This window comes from Rhyacophila brunnea, unplaced genomic scaffold (assembly GCF_057557595.1).
Source record: "Rhyacophila brunnea isolate RB1 unplaced genomic scaffold, BYU_Rbru_1.0 scaffold_12, whole genome shotgun sequence".
NCBI lineage: Eukaryota > Metazoa > Arthropoda > Insecta > Trichoptera > Rhyacophilidae > Rhyacophila > Rhyacophila brunnea.
The window spans coordinates 29,229,726-29,244,326 of NW_028232774.1; the positions used below are offsets into that span (position 1 = coordinate 29,229,726).

The 14,601-nt window shown below is 32.1% G+C and overlaps 1 protein-coding gene across 2 annotated transcripts in view; it reads right to left on the reverse strand.

Moving 5' to 3' along the window:
- The window catches only part of LOC147078033 (irregular chiasm C-roughest protein-like), a 622,953-nt gene that overhangs the window by 466,672 nt on the left and 141,680 nt on the right, over positions 1-14,601 (reverse strand). The window lies entirely within an intron of this gene.

Here is a 14,601-nt window from a genome sequence, read left to right on the forward strand (position 1 = left end):
GATATAGTAGTGATCAGAATAATATATGTGTGAAATTATTGGCTTGGAACGCTTAGTAAGAAAACCACTAATAATACCCTTCGGTGATTGCCACATTATGTGTACTACATTTCTCATAATGTTTGCATTTGACATTCATACACACAGCGTTCTACACATCGTACACGGCCCCATATGAGCAGCGGCGACTACCGGTGGTTGTCGTTAATCGTTGTTTCTGCGTACGACTTCCTATATGTACGTATGTCAAATATGTTTGTATATTGTACATTCGTCAATTCCGTGGTCGTCATCAATATTGATACAAATTTGTAAGCTGTGAATAAGAAGAGTTTCTAATAGTTAATAAACCGAAAACATTTCGAAACAATATAATATAAACATTGAATTTATGGCCCGACCATACCACATCCGGCAAATCACGTGACCCTGCATTTGTTGTAAAGCATCAGCATTTTTTACGGGGAATGTCTCAGGAAGAGTTATCCAAAACTCAGTTTACCACACACTCAAAGTGTGCTCTAGCTGAGTTTAAAAACACTGCACTAAATCTGCCCATGAGAGAGCGGACAACAGACAACAGTTAAAATAATACAATATTAAACATAAACGTATACAGAACTGTCAAACAATCTTCACGGTCACAGTAATGTAACATGTAAAAAAATTGACGTTAGTGGTGATCAGGTTGGATGGATGGGCCCAACAGCTAATTTAACCAACTTGAATAGCTCTTCCTTTTCCGTACACATTTCCTAGTTTGCATTCTGTATTTCTCCGCGACATGGACATTTTGGATGGATGACAAGACCCAGCTTAATTATAGAGCCTGCCAGCGAAGCCACCATGTCCAGTCAAAACAAAACAAGACTTTTCACAAATATACACTTAATTATAATTAGTAATATTTTTATATTAATGATTAATTTACCTGCCACTGGAAACATACCGACAGTGGCGCGTCGTGAAGGTGGGGGCAGATGATAATAAGGAGTAATATTGATAAATTATATCAAACAATAATGTCACGCGTTATGTTTGTTTATTCTTCCATAATAAATGAATTTGAGATAAGGCGCGACGTTATTCCTTGAAGGACAACTGAAATTTGATTAGTACATACGTCTAGTAGATTTCATATATGCAGCAAAGTATATAAATAATATTGTTATATCATTCTCAGTTAATATGTTTATTTAACCCTTATCTAACCATATTCACTATCTCGTATAAAAGAATATTACAAATTACAAATTTAAGATATTATTATTCGCAATTATTATGTAACGACTTTAAATTTATTTATTATTTTATACTTAGGTATAGCACTATGGTACAAGTCGGTTATGGGGAAGCCAGACAGAAACGCGCTAATTGTCATAGCCGATTTTGGTAAAATTCATGAATTCAAGAATGAAAACCTAACCTAACCTAAACTAACCCAACCTAACAAATAATCCAGTATATCGGCTATATTTTCAAAATGTGTTTGCCGCTGGCTTCCCTTGGCTTACCTTGTATAATCAGACTTGTTTTTTTTCGACCATGTCCGATCCTAATATGATCATATGGGCCTCCACAGAGTAGAGGTTTGTATTAACAGATTTTGTTTTTTACAAGAAATGGATGTCGGCCACTTCCTCAACCTATTAGGTCCATACCCTGACAGACACAAATTGAAAAACAATATGTGTACTTGCCAGACCGAGGATTCGAACCTGGGACCCACGGCGTTATAGTCAAACACTTAAGCCGCGCGGCCACCGTGGCTGTATGACGTGTCTAATTGACTAATCAGACTTGTACCAGCATTGTATCTATTAAATTCACTCGGGTTTTTTAAACTGCAATAATTATTGATCTGTTTGACCGTATACTTACAGAATTTCATAATTATTTAATATAAATGCCACATTATTAGGTAATACCTACTATGTAGACGACAGTAACACAATTATCATTTATAATGGTTATCATCTGTAACGCTGGCGTTATGGTAATATTTTTATAATTGTTATAATATTATGTACATTTAAAATTTATCATAACTTTGGTTTGACTTATTCCAAAATTCTAATCGTACATATCGATTCAATAAACAGAAATTTCTCTTAGAAAATACATTGTTTTAATTTAACGTTTTATAATTCTCCTTTGCGGGACGGTCGGGGTTGGTTAAAAATTATGTTAGTACCTATATAATTACTATTAATTATCACTTTTCACACCATGGTCAGGTAATACGGCGTTAGCCAAATACCTATGTAATATTGAATTACTAGGTGACATAGTGTATATAAAAACTAATATAATCACTTTAATGTTGTTAACTGTCCTGGTGGAAATAATTTAGATAAATAAAAAGACAATATAAATATAGGCCTGTTGATAATTGATGTTTCAAATTAGTTAATTGAAACATGCTAACAGCAGCTTTGTTAGATTCTTTAAAATGTATATTTATATGATAACATTTTAAAATGATTCAAATGTAAGATACCTGATATAAAATGACAGAATGTTTCATAATACTATTAACAGTTATAGAAATTAAAAAATATCTCCCAGGATTGAATTCGTTAACGCCCCTCCCTTAAAAGTAACAAGTAACTTCAATGAAAAATTTATATTATTAAAACAAAATGAGATATTACCTACATTTAAATTATGAATAATACGAAAAGCAGTGTAGGTACTATAAATTAATATAAAATACGATAAACGTATAAAAATTACAATAAGTAACCAATCCATAGGAATTTATAAAACTTTATAAAGTGGAATATTTTGATATGCAAAGCAATTTGGCAGCTCATAATTACCAAATTGATATCTATAAATAATTTAGAAGATCACTTAAAACTCACAAAATATATTTTTTTAAATAGAATGTTTTCAAATATAGAATGAGGACATAGCCAGTAAAGCCAAACAACAATAATAATTAGACAAGGATACGCGATTCGTTGACCAACCACGTAGTAGAGAATAACAACCCTCGGCGGTGTTTAGATATTAAACAATTGAAAGGTCTTATGCAGAGCTTTTTTTAAATATTGTAACTGGTTTGTAAAATATCCACACACTAGGATTAGACAAACCAGGACGGAATGTTTGTTTTGTACCTACGTGGTTTCTTATACATGTTTTTAAAAAATTCTCTGTTTCTAATGAAACATATTAATATTAATGATTATGATGCGTATTTATATAATAAATTAAACTGCATTAAAAACTAAATAATCCAAAAAATAAAGCTTCGACAAACCAATCCTAAACCGACGTAATATCACAGACTCAATAATAACTAATGAGTTCCACGTTTCACGTCGAATTCGGGATACTGTCAACTGATATAAAAATACATTTTGACAGTGAGTTATATATGCAAAAATTTCATTATTTTATATATTAATAAAACCACACATGATCATTTACAGCTTATTTACAGCACGCGTAAGTTAGAAAAAATACATACCTAACGAAATAAAGTTATCAACTACGTATGGAACGTAATATTACCGTACAGTTAAAACGCTCTAAATGCACCAGACATACAAAAACAGTAGCTTTTAACTATTGCACGAACGGTTGCAGTAACCTAGTAAGTCCAAGACCTAAGTTTTTACACTCTTTGTGTACCATTAGCCTAAATTTAATAATGAAGGAAATATACAATTTTTACAAATAACTGTATAATATTATCAAATAAAAGTATTACGAACAATACCAAAAGTGTAATTATAATATTATATAAACAGTTTTACTTCCTATATTAAAGGTACAAAAAGTAGGCAGGTATGTCATCATGTCATCTGTGTAAGTTTTTAATAATCACCGTAACAATTAGTGTTTCAGTGGAATAATTAAAAAAGAAAAACAGTCGGAAAGAAAGACAAAAATTAGGCACATTTTTTGTAAAAAGGAAACTTGTGCTGAATACATTATTACCATTATCCCATATTCACAGTTAACTGTTGGGTAGGTATTAGTAATGTGTCCATCCGTGGGACTCAAACCTGCACCTCAAGGAATGGTCGTAAATTGTATACAGTAAAAACTACATTACTATAAAGTTAAATATAATCACAATAAACAAGACTGGTGAATGCATTGGAGTACGGAGAGATGTTTACGAAGAGGGTCAGAATAAAAATATCGTAGTGTCAGTATAAACACATGCGTTTATTCATACGTTATTTAAGGGTGTTCATAAACGTCACGGATTATAATACGCAACGTGACTGAGATACTCGCGATGTGTTCGTCGGCCTTCCCCCGGCAACAAATATAAGCACTATCTACTATCTGGAGTTGACAACGTTTTCATTGTTTTTCTAGACGCCTACTACCTATGGTACGTAAATTATGTTAGTTGATTGTGTATAATAATAAATAACCATATTTTTATTATTTAAAGAATGTAAACTGTTGATTAAATTAGTTGCAGGTCAAAATTAATCTTAGTTCCGAAGAATATTATTTTATATTTACTAGTGTAATATGCAATATACTTACGTAAAAGATATTAAAATCTACTTTCATCTAGTTGACAGCTATTTCGGTTGTAACACCACTTTTAAAACTAGGAATGTGTTCAAAAAACTAGTGTTACAAAGAATCTATAGACGAAAGAAACTAATATTATTTATTATACTAATGTAGCTGTAAATATTTCGTATTTCAGAATCATTTGCATCAAAAATGACGTTAATACTCTAGTAATACTAGTATTTATCATCGCTTTACAGATAAATAAAATCACCTTATATTTGTGTTACAAGACTTAATAAGTATAAGACAAAATAATAATACACACAATAGGTACCTACCTAATCAAAATAAAATGTTAAAAGCAGGTTGTCATTTTGATTTTGTTTACAAAGAGTTTCGAACAGATAGAATGTCGACTTTTCTATAGTAAACAATTCAATAATACTAAAATCATTATGAAAATTACTGCCAAATTTTATAAAAATAATACAAAAACTTCATATGAAGCATCGTTCTATAGTCAGAGCTAATAAATACACACATAAGGACTACGTGTTTAAGTATGAAACTGACCGCCATTTTAATTAATATTTGACATGCAAGATGGCCTGAAAATATGACATTAACTGCGAATTTTAATTCCATTGTTATTAAATTGAGTGTTTGGTTGTATTTTTTTTCGTAACAATGTATAAAAAATATAATTGTTATTCTTCGTCTTCTGTTTAATAAATCGGCAGCGCTATATTTATTATTAATTGTTATTTTTCAGCCAATTCAGATGCATGCGAACTTCGAACGAATGATATCACAAATCAACTTTATATTATATTTGACAGTATTTTAAACATATCAAAGATACTCCTAATGTAGTATATGAGTCTCAGATATATGTAAATATCGTAACAAACCTTTTACAAGTACTAGTTGCTGACTGCCAGCTCAATTTACAATTGCCATATTCAGGGAAAATATGTGGATGATGGGGGAACAGAAACACGTTTCAAATACAACTGCCATATTTTAAAACAAAACAACTAATCATTTTTACAATGGATTTTACTCACCCAGTGGAATTATTTAATATGGAATACTTTACTGGTACCAATTTAGCGAAGTTTCATCTTGATATTTGAAAAGCTATCGAAGTTAAGATAAAACTTCTCGAAAATAACGCACTTGCAACAATTCATCACGAGTAGATAAAGTGATCAAATAGTAGCGGTGTATTGGTGAGGTGTGGTGCGGTGATAATATAAACATACCACATAAGTGTGAATTTCAATAGTTTTGACAGAAAACTAGACAATAGTCGTTAATGCGCTGAGACTGTTGATGCAAGTATGTACAGTCCGCAGCAGCCGTAATAATAATCACTTTTTTCCTTCCTAATTACTGCGCACTATAAAAAATCGCTTCTGCGCATATTCAAGGTTAAATTATTCTTCCACTCATGGAATACAGAAATAATGGTTGATACGTTTTCTTGTGTAGAGAAAAATGGAATAAATTATTGAAACATGACATGTATTAAAGAATATGTTACTTTCAATTGTCACATCTGTATGTATACTATTCCGGAGGCTTTTTATTTCAAACATTGTATAGGCTCACCTGCATTAAATCATTAACAAAATTTGGCTTCAAAATCTTAGTCTATAATGACTGGCCTTGCATATTTTTTTATCTTATCAATCTGTTCCACTACAGTCAGCTAATTCTTAATCATTCATAGATTATTTATTAACTAACGATAAAATATCTCAATCGTCTGAGCGCAAATTTTCACTTTATAATAAACAGCTCAGACATAATAAGATGGTAAAGCTGATGGTCGATGTATTCATTGCCCCCACACGAGCGAGCCAATGAGCACGACCGCGGTCCACTATGGAAGCCATGATCGAATTATAATTAGGGGCATAACTAACGCAAGACATTCCAAGATGGTTTCGACATTTTGTGTTTTTTTTTTATTATTATTTTTATTTCTACTCACAACATATTAGGCGAAGGTGATGCCGGTGCCTTCTCACAAAGAGCAGTCTTGGATTTTCGTCAAGGCATATTACAGCAGGCACTCAAGACAAATTGTTTTATCTCGGTACAACACCCAGTGGTGAGCTTCTAAATCTGTCGAAAAATCCTCAACATATATGATAACATGTAAATTTGTAAATAGTACAGAAACACTTGTACGAGTATTTCTGTGTGACTAAACTACATTAAACATAAGTCGCTATAAGATCACTACATTTCAGGAGACGCAAATTTAAATTGATTTTTAAATAAATTTTGTATTTGAATTAGGTTTCTGTGTTGAATATGGTAATCATGGCCCCCACAAGGAGAGGAGGGGCAGACAGGGCTCTAACCTGGGGGCCTGGGTTCAGGGGGGCCCGGCGTGGTGAGTCGACCAAATACGTGAGATATCATACATCAAAAATATAATAATCTAATCTCTAATAAAAAAAAGTTTGAAATATGTCGTTGTACGATGCAATTTTTGAGTATTGTGTATACCTACTAGACAACTCTATAATTCAAGTGGATGTAGGTATTAAAAAAATAGATAAAAATACACTGAATACCTACACTTAATTTAACACCATTTGGAAAAAGTGTTACAGTACCTTTAACCTTAGCGATGGGTAGAGGGGGGCGCCAAAGATTCTGGCCTGAAAACCCGCTTCAGGATATAGGGGCCATGATGGTAATTCAGAGTATTTTATTAATTTACGTTTTTATGAAATAAATAATGCTTAGTATAAGTATCTACTCAACTTTTTTCAAAAAGTTTTTTAAAAATGTTTCCCTATTCCTTTCACACACAGATTTTTAATAATTGTACATTATTTTAACCGTGCGGCTTACGTGTCGGTTAATATTGTCGTGTATTTCCGTGTCTGGCAAATAAACATATTTTTGTTTTTAAAGTTGTGTTTGGAGTCAGATTATGGAGCTAATGGGTTGAGAAACTAGCTAAAATCCATTTCTTTTAAAAATAAAAATTTGTTACCAAACTATGCAACCAACGCTCACATATGCATGTGAAACATGAACTCTTAATGTAAGAGAAATCCTTAAATTACGAGTAGCGCCACGTGGCATGGACAGGTGCATGTTGGGCATAACGCGTAAAGATCGCAAAATAAACCAATGGATAAGAAAGCAGACAAGATTACGCACATAGAGGTAGCTAAGCAGATGAAATTACAATGGGATAGACATATCACTCTTCGAGTAGATAACCGCCGGACAAATGCCGCCCAAAATGTACTAAACGCCCACAGGTAGGTACGCCTGATAGACGACGTCATAAAAATTCAGTGGATGTACGTAGCAGCAAATAACTAGGGATCGAGAAGAGTGAATAGAGTTAGGGGAGGCCTTCATACAGCAGTGGATCGACCCCGGCTGATGATAATGATGATATTTTTATTATGCTGTCAATTTTTGTTATATACAAAATATGCTGCTATTTACCATTGTTATTGATCGTTCATTTAAATAAAGATGGGTCATAGATATTATTAAAATTATTTCAATTCACCGATAATTAGTGAACTGTGATTATAACCATGAATTTTCTGTAAATGAATGTTTAGTACAAAAGTGACGACCTGCTGTTGAAGTTTTGCTTTGGTTACTTAGGTAGATGTGTAGTAAGCTATTTCGATTTTACCTCAGTAACCTGGGTTAAAATATTCCCAGTTCTCAATTTCTATCAATGAGAAGTCATATGTTTTCCCATTCAACATTTTAATATGCATAAATTAAGAATAATTTGGATAATTTTTCACTGCTCTACGAAGTCACATCTCTTTAATATAATATCTTAAAATCATTTTTCGAACATATTAATAATAATATATTAATTTAGCTCGCAATAAAAAAGAAAAATGATAAATTACCTAACCATCGCATAAAGAAACGACGCTTGTAATAGAAAAAAACGAGCTCGCTTTGAAAGACGAAAAAAATACTTTTGTAATAGTTGGTAGACATGAAATGGAATTCCAGATTCACCTGTAATTTATTACATCGCCAAGTTGGCATTTCTTATTTCCGGGCCAAGTGTGCATATATATGTACACATTACAATATATATGTAGATACGCACACTGGCAATGATATATTATACAGACACATTCATAACCAGTGACACATACCTGATTGTAGCTATACAAGCGAAGAGCTTTGAATAAATTTATATACATATTGGTCCATAATACCTATTAATCCTTAAAAATTATTTTTAAAAAATTAAAAAAAATGTCATTACAACTCAATTAAAACGTTTAAAAAATCTCACTGCTATTTCGTTTTTATTGCCTCTGCAATCCCATGTCTATCTTTGAAGCCCCACGGAATAGATTTCTCTAAAGATTTTTTTACGAAAAGTGAATGTCACTTTCTCAACCTATTGAACCCGAGACCCACGATTTCATAAGAATTACTTTTTTATTTTCTTTTTAAGAGCATTCACAAATACAACGGCAAATAATTTTCAACAGTAGGTGGAACGAAATTTCACAGTCGTCGCCAATCGGAGACTGACAGTGGAGGTGTAAGCACGTCAATTTGTTTTGTGATGGCGTCGGAGGAATATAGTATTCTTAAATCGTGTAAAGATGACTAAAAAACGTTCCGCATGTACTTAAAAAAGAAGATATGTCAATGAATATACTTACTATTATTAATACGAATATAATAATAACATAACATTAAAAGGACGCAAGTTGAATTTTTATGATAAATTATATTTCGTTCGGCTCGCGTCATTTGCACAATCCGCGCATGGCCTATTCACGATCTTTTTAGACCAAGCCTCAGCTGAAGTATAGCCTTAACACTATAGCAGACCTTGTGACCCGGTTATAGAGAATGCTGCAGTAGTATAGTAGTAGCAGTGAAACAATCACAAAACCACATAGTCTTGGCAAAATCACAAAGATGTATTGTAAAGTCACCAGAATTCTAGACTTCATGGTCATTAAAATCATAGGTATTATATTTTCTACCATCTCTCATCGGAGGTCAGCCAGCATCAGGGCGATCTGTATTGTATTGTTCAATTTTGGTGGAGCTTCACTCATACGTATCACGAAAATTCTTATGCCACGAAGTGTGACGTTTTCATTTGTTACGTATTTATAGCATTGATATTTACTTGGGTAATGTGTGTCTTGGAATTTTGTATAATAATAATTTTCAGTTGTGATGCTACGGTGAACTTCTTTGTTATTTCGCATTAATTTAAGGAAATCAATTTTAGTTTCCTTATCAGTCCATACCTAGGATTTAGGGAAGTGGACATAAAGTTATTAGCCACCGATTTTTTCAAGGAATGGTTTTTCGTAATTCTTTCAACGCATTAAGCACACGTCAAATTTGCGACCAATTAATTTAAAAGCGGGCATTCTGTGCGCTACTTCACTGCAAATTAAGACGTATTCAAAAGACATCGTACGAATTCATGTGTATTGAAAGGGAAGAGCTATTCATGTCGGTCCAATCAGCTTGCCTTCTGACCTAGTTGTTACAAAGGGCAATTTTACTGCATTCAAAAAATGCGGTACCATACTACGACTGAGAGGATCTCGTTTCTTAGTTAGCTCAACCTCTTTGCTTTCTTCCCTATCTTTCATTTTCATTTTCCTTTTCTTATTTGTTCTTTTTCTACGAACTGTCTCAAAATAAACTCATTACGCACACTTTAGTGCATGGCAACTTAAGTATGAGTAGTTGCTCCTGAGATATTTATAATCATAAAAAAAACTGCAGATTATTCATATCACCTCTTGTGCTTTTTATAATCCACCCTATTAAGACCGATGTGGTATAGGTCAACTTAGTTGGTATTATATAATATGTAGGGTACATATAATATTATATGTTATCATATTTTTCGAGAAAATTTCGTAAAAAAAATCTATTCTTACTTAATTAAATTTCCCAGAATACATAAACTGAAATGAGTCTACAAATAAAACGCGCTGAACCATGGGGATTTAACTCACCATTGGACATCCCAAGATAAGGGTAGATTAAGTTAATCCATTCTATTTTAACCATAGCTGGTATCTTGATTCACAAAATCAACTCTAAGCTGAAATAATGAGGTCAAGATGGTATCGATGGTACTCGTAGATAAGGCCATATCTAATGTCGAGAAGCGATTCACAGCTCTGAGGTGCATTATACAGATAGCAATAGAGTGCTTCAAATTTAGCGAGTGAATCTGCAACTTGCAGATGTCTTTGAGAACATCGAGTACCTATATACCACGGTATTGTCGGCGATGACAGAGTTCGGTAAAGAGAGAATTCGAGGGAGTTAGAGGGCCTAAAGAAGGGATCGGCAAATAAGTAATATGACAACGGGTTACAGTTCTTATTTCTTGAAAAATCATCAACGAAATTTTCGAGAAATCGAGAAATTTTCATTAAGCTAAGCTGCTGACCGTAACCGGAAATTTAAAAAAACTGAAAGACATTTTTAAGAAAATTAGATTTATTGTTAAAAAAATAAATCGTTAAGAAAAAGTAATTTCGTAATAATGTCGATTTCTCGAGAATCTCGAGTTTTCTTGAGGAATCGAAAAGCCAATCTCTAATTCTCGAGAAAACAAATATTAATGATCTCGAGAAATCACATACTCTAGTTGTCTAGTTAATCTAGTTGCAGTCAAAGTATCTGTAAAATGAAATAAACAAAAGCTTAACCAAAGCATAATCATAAATAGTAGGTACTTTTGACCATTTGAACGGGCACGACTACTTGTCTATAATAATCTTGACCGTTCTCGATCGATAATATTAACAGCGGCAATTTAACGAGTAGGTATTGCATATTCAAAGCTATTTATTAATAGCTAAAAATTAATAACAATTAAAATTATTGTTTCTTTTGTATAGGGCTGTACGGCTAAACCATTATTTATATCCAATTAATAAAGCCAGCCCATCTCGGCCGACTTTCAGGAAGTTATAAAAATGAATTCATTAATCACAGACTGTTATCACCTGTAATTATAACCGGCCAGCTAAGCTAAGACATTGCCTGTAGTTTGTACAGAAAAATGGACAGTTTCCTTTACGTATACGGCAAACTATCTCAGCTGAATCTAGTGATATAGTCTGGGAATGTACCTATTAATATGTAGCAGTATTTTTTATATATGAAACTTGAGAGATTACTGTTTTTTTCTATAATAATTTTCATTAAGTAATATTGATTCTATATGTATTGAATAATCACAAGATTTAAAAATATAATATATTTTATGGTAGGTATTTAAAACAAGAGATCACCGTGACTTTGTCTGAGTTAAATACTGAAATAAAAAAGAGGCTTATTTAAAGTACCTATCATAAATAATGAATAAACTAATTCAATTGTTTTCAAAATTACAATGATTGGATGATTTGCAAACACATATAATCACTCCATCGCTGCTATCTGACTACTTTACCTACACTTCGGAGAGAAAACGAGATGATGCGTAATACAATTTATATTGTATTAATACTACTGGTCTACCTGCTGAACAAATTTCATTAATATTACTATAATATACTCTATCTATAGGGAGTGCAATTCCGGTATTTCAAAATCGGCATCTTAGTATTTTTCGATACCGAAATACCGGTTTTAAAAATCAGATAAAACCGATATATTCGATATCGATAGTGGAAACAAAACGTATTAATCAAGATAAAAGGCATCAAATAAAGGGCTGTAATTATTTTGTTATGTTATGCGATGTCTGGTTTACTTCCGTGGCTCTTCATTGTACTTGGTGACCAGCAATGATACATACTATAAAATATTATTATTTTAAAGAGATTTTTACATATGTTATAGTTTATTGGTAGATAGATACTGCTGTTTTTTTTTTTCAGTTACCTATTTTACGAATACTGGTATGCAATAGGAAATACCGAAATCGGTATTGCAATACCTAATACTCTAGAATCGAAGCTTTTTTCTATGAATAAATTGTTTACATACATTTATTGTAATATAATATATCAACGCCAACAAAATCTTACACAACTATAGATTCCATACACAGTTATTTTATTTGGGGATCTTTGGGGATGCTTGATGAAGCAATCGATATAAAAATGACTTGGTGATTTTACGTTGTCGAAATTCATGCCGACCAGGTGTATAAGGTTATTGATTGATACAGTATGTATATTATAAAATTTTATTTTTTCAATAATACAATATTTAGTAAGTGACTATTATTTGAATTCATAACATTATAATTATTATAAAATATGTATTATTATTATTTATATTATGATTACATTTTAAACCGTGTGAAACATAGTTTTATTTACCGGGAATGAAAAATTTTCCAAAATAAATTTTAACAAATTTTGTAATATTTGTCATTTTAAATTGAACTATCAGTGTTTATCAACCATAAAAAATAGATTCGATAAATATTTAAAAATAATTCACTGCAGCAGTTGGCATGATAATTTTTTCTAGTTTATTATGTCGATATCAGAACATTTTATGGAATTCTTTTCAAAGATACGCAGATATATTATGTCTATATACATTTTATGAAATTTATATTCATTGGTTCTCCAATGGCTTTTATTTGATGTTCACAATAATATATCCAATATATATGTAAATTAAGTCAATTGAGGCAGGAAATCATAATATATATGCATAGATATGTTCGTTATGTATATTCACCTTAATTGTGTGCAGAGCAATTCATCGAAAAATTTCTTTGAGCAATCGAGTAGGCCACTCCGTTCAACTTCAAACATTCTTACCTGGAAAAAGACAGAAAAATATTAATACGTATTGAATATTAAATTTTAAAATGAAATCAGTGATATAATATACCTGCGGAATATAACGAGGGTTGTTTTCAATACCATCGTATCTCTAAAAAAAAATCGAAAAATAATCCAACAACAAATATATTTTAAACAATAATTAGGTCGGTATTCAAAATTTTAATTGAAGCAATCACATTTAATAGTTTTATTTTTTTGTCAATGTTAATAATATCTATACAGGATTTAATAATGTAGCATCATTTGTTAAAAGCACATACATAACGTAGAAAATCCTTTAATACGTTGTGAAACATTGTTAGATCGTATGGATTGGGAAAACTGCAAGGATTGCGTCGATAGCTCAATGCTTAGAGCAATCGCCCAATAAGTGAAATATGTGTGTTTTAATTACACCCGATTTAAGTTATGTATTTTTTTTGTAGATAATTTATAAATGTGTTTCATGATCATCAGCCGGAGTCGATGCACTGCTGGATGAAGACCTCCCCTAGATCTATCGGCTATTCTCTGTCGTTAGTTCTTTTCTGCCACGTACATCGGCCGAACTTCATGGGTTCGTTTATCCAGCGAATTTTTGGGCATTCCTGCGGTCGTCTGTAGCCACTTGGGTACAACTGTATGGCGGCATTTGCCACGGTTGTCCGCTCGGTAAATATGTATATATACCTTATATAATACCTACTATTTAAAAAATATATATTATAGTGGATACATAAGATATGAAGAGATGCTCACGTCGATCTAATGGGCCGTCCGACCAGGTCGCCACAAAAATTGCGGCGTCTTATTGCTAACGTGAAGATCTCTTTACATAGTTTAGTATGTTCGTATTATTTTGGCTTAGCTTTAACATATTATATGTAAATTCATTAGAATCATTTATTTTTGTTAATTATCCATGCTTTTCTCTTCCATGGGCACTTTGATTACATTATGTCTCATTAAACTCAGTGAACGCACACTTTAGTGCATGGCGACCACAGTCTTGGGCATCTGCTTCCCGGGAGTAAATAACTACTGATTCTTCACATCTAAATGTAGGGTTTCGTGATACACTCGATTAAGACCGAGTATGGTGCGGGGCGGGTTGGTTTAGAGGGATCTATTAGGTAGTAGATACATATCTGAGATATTTTCAAAATATGTGTGTTCAATAAAGAATGTTATATTCTCAAATCTGGTGAATTATTATTTGAATAAAAAAATTGTTTATAATTATTATAAATACGAGTGTAGCTAGCTCCATCAAACTGTTTCAGATAACAGAAGA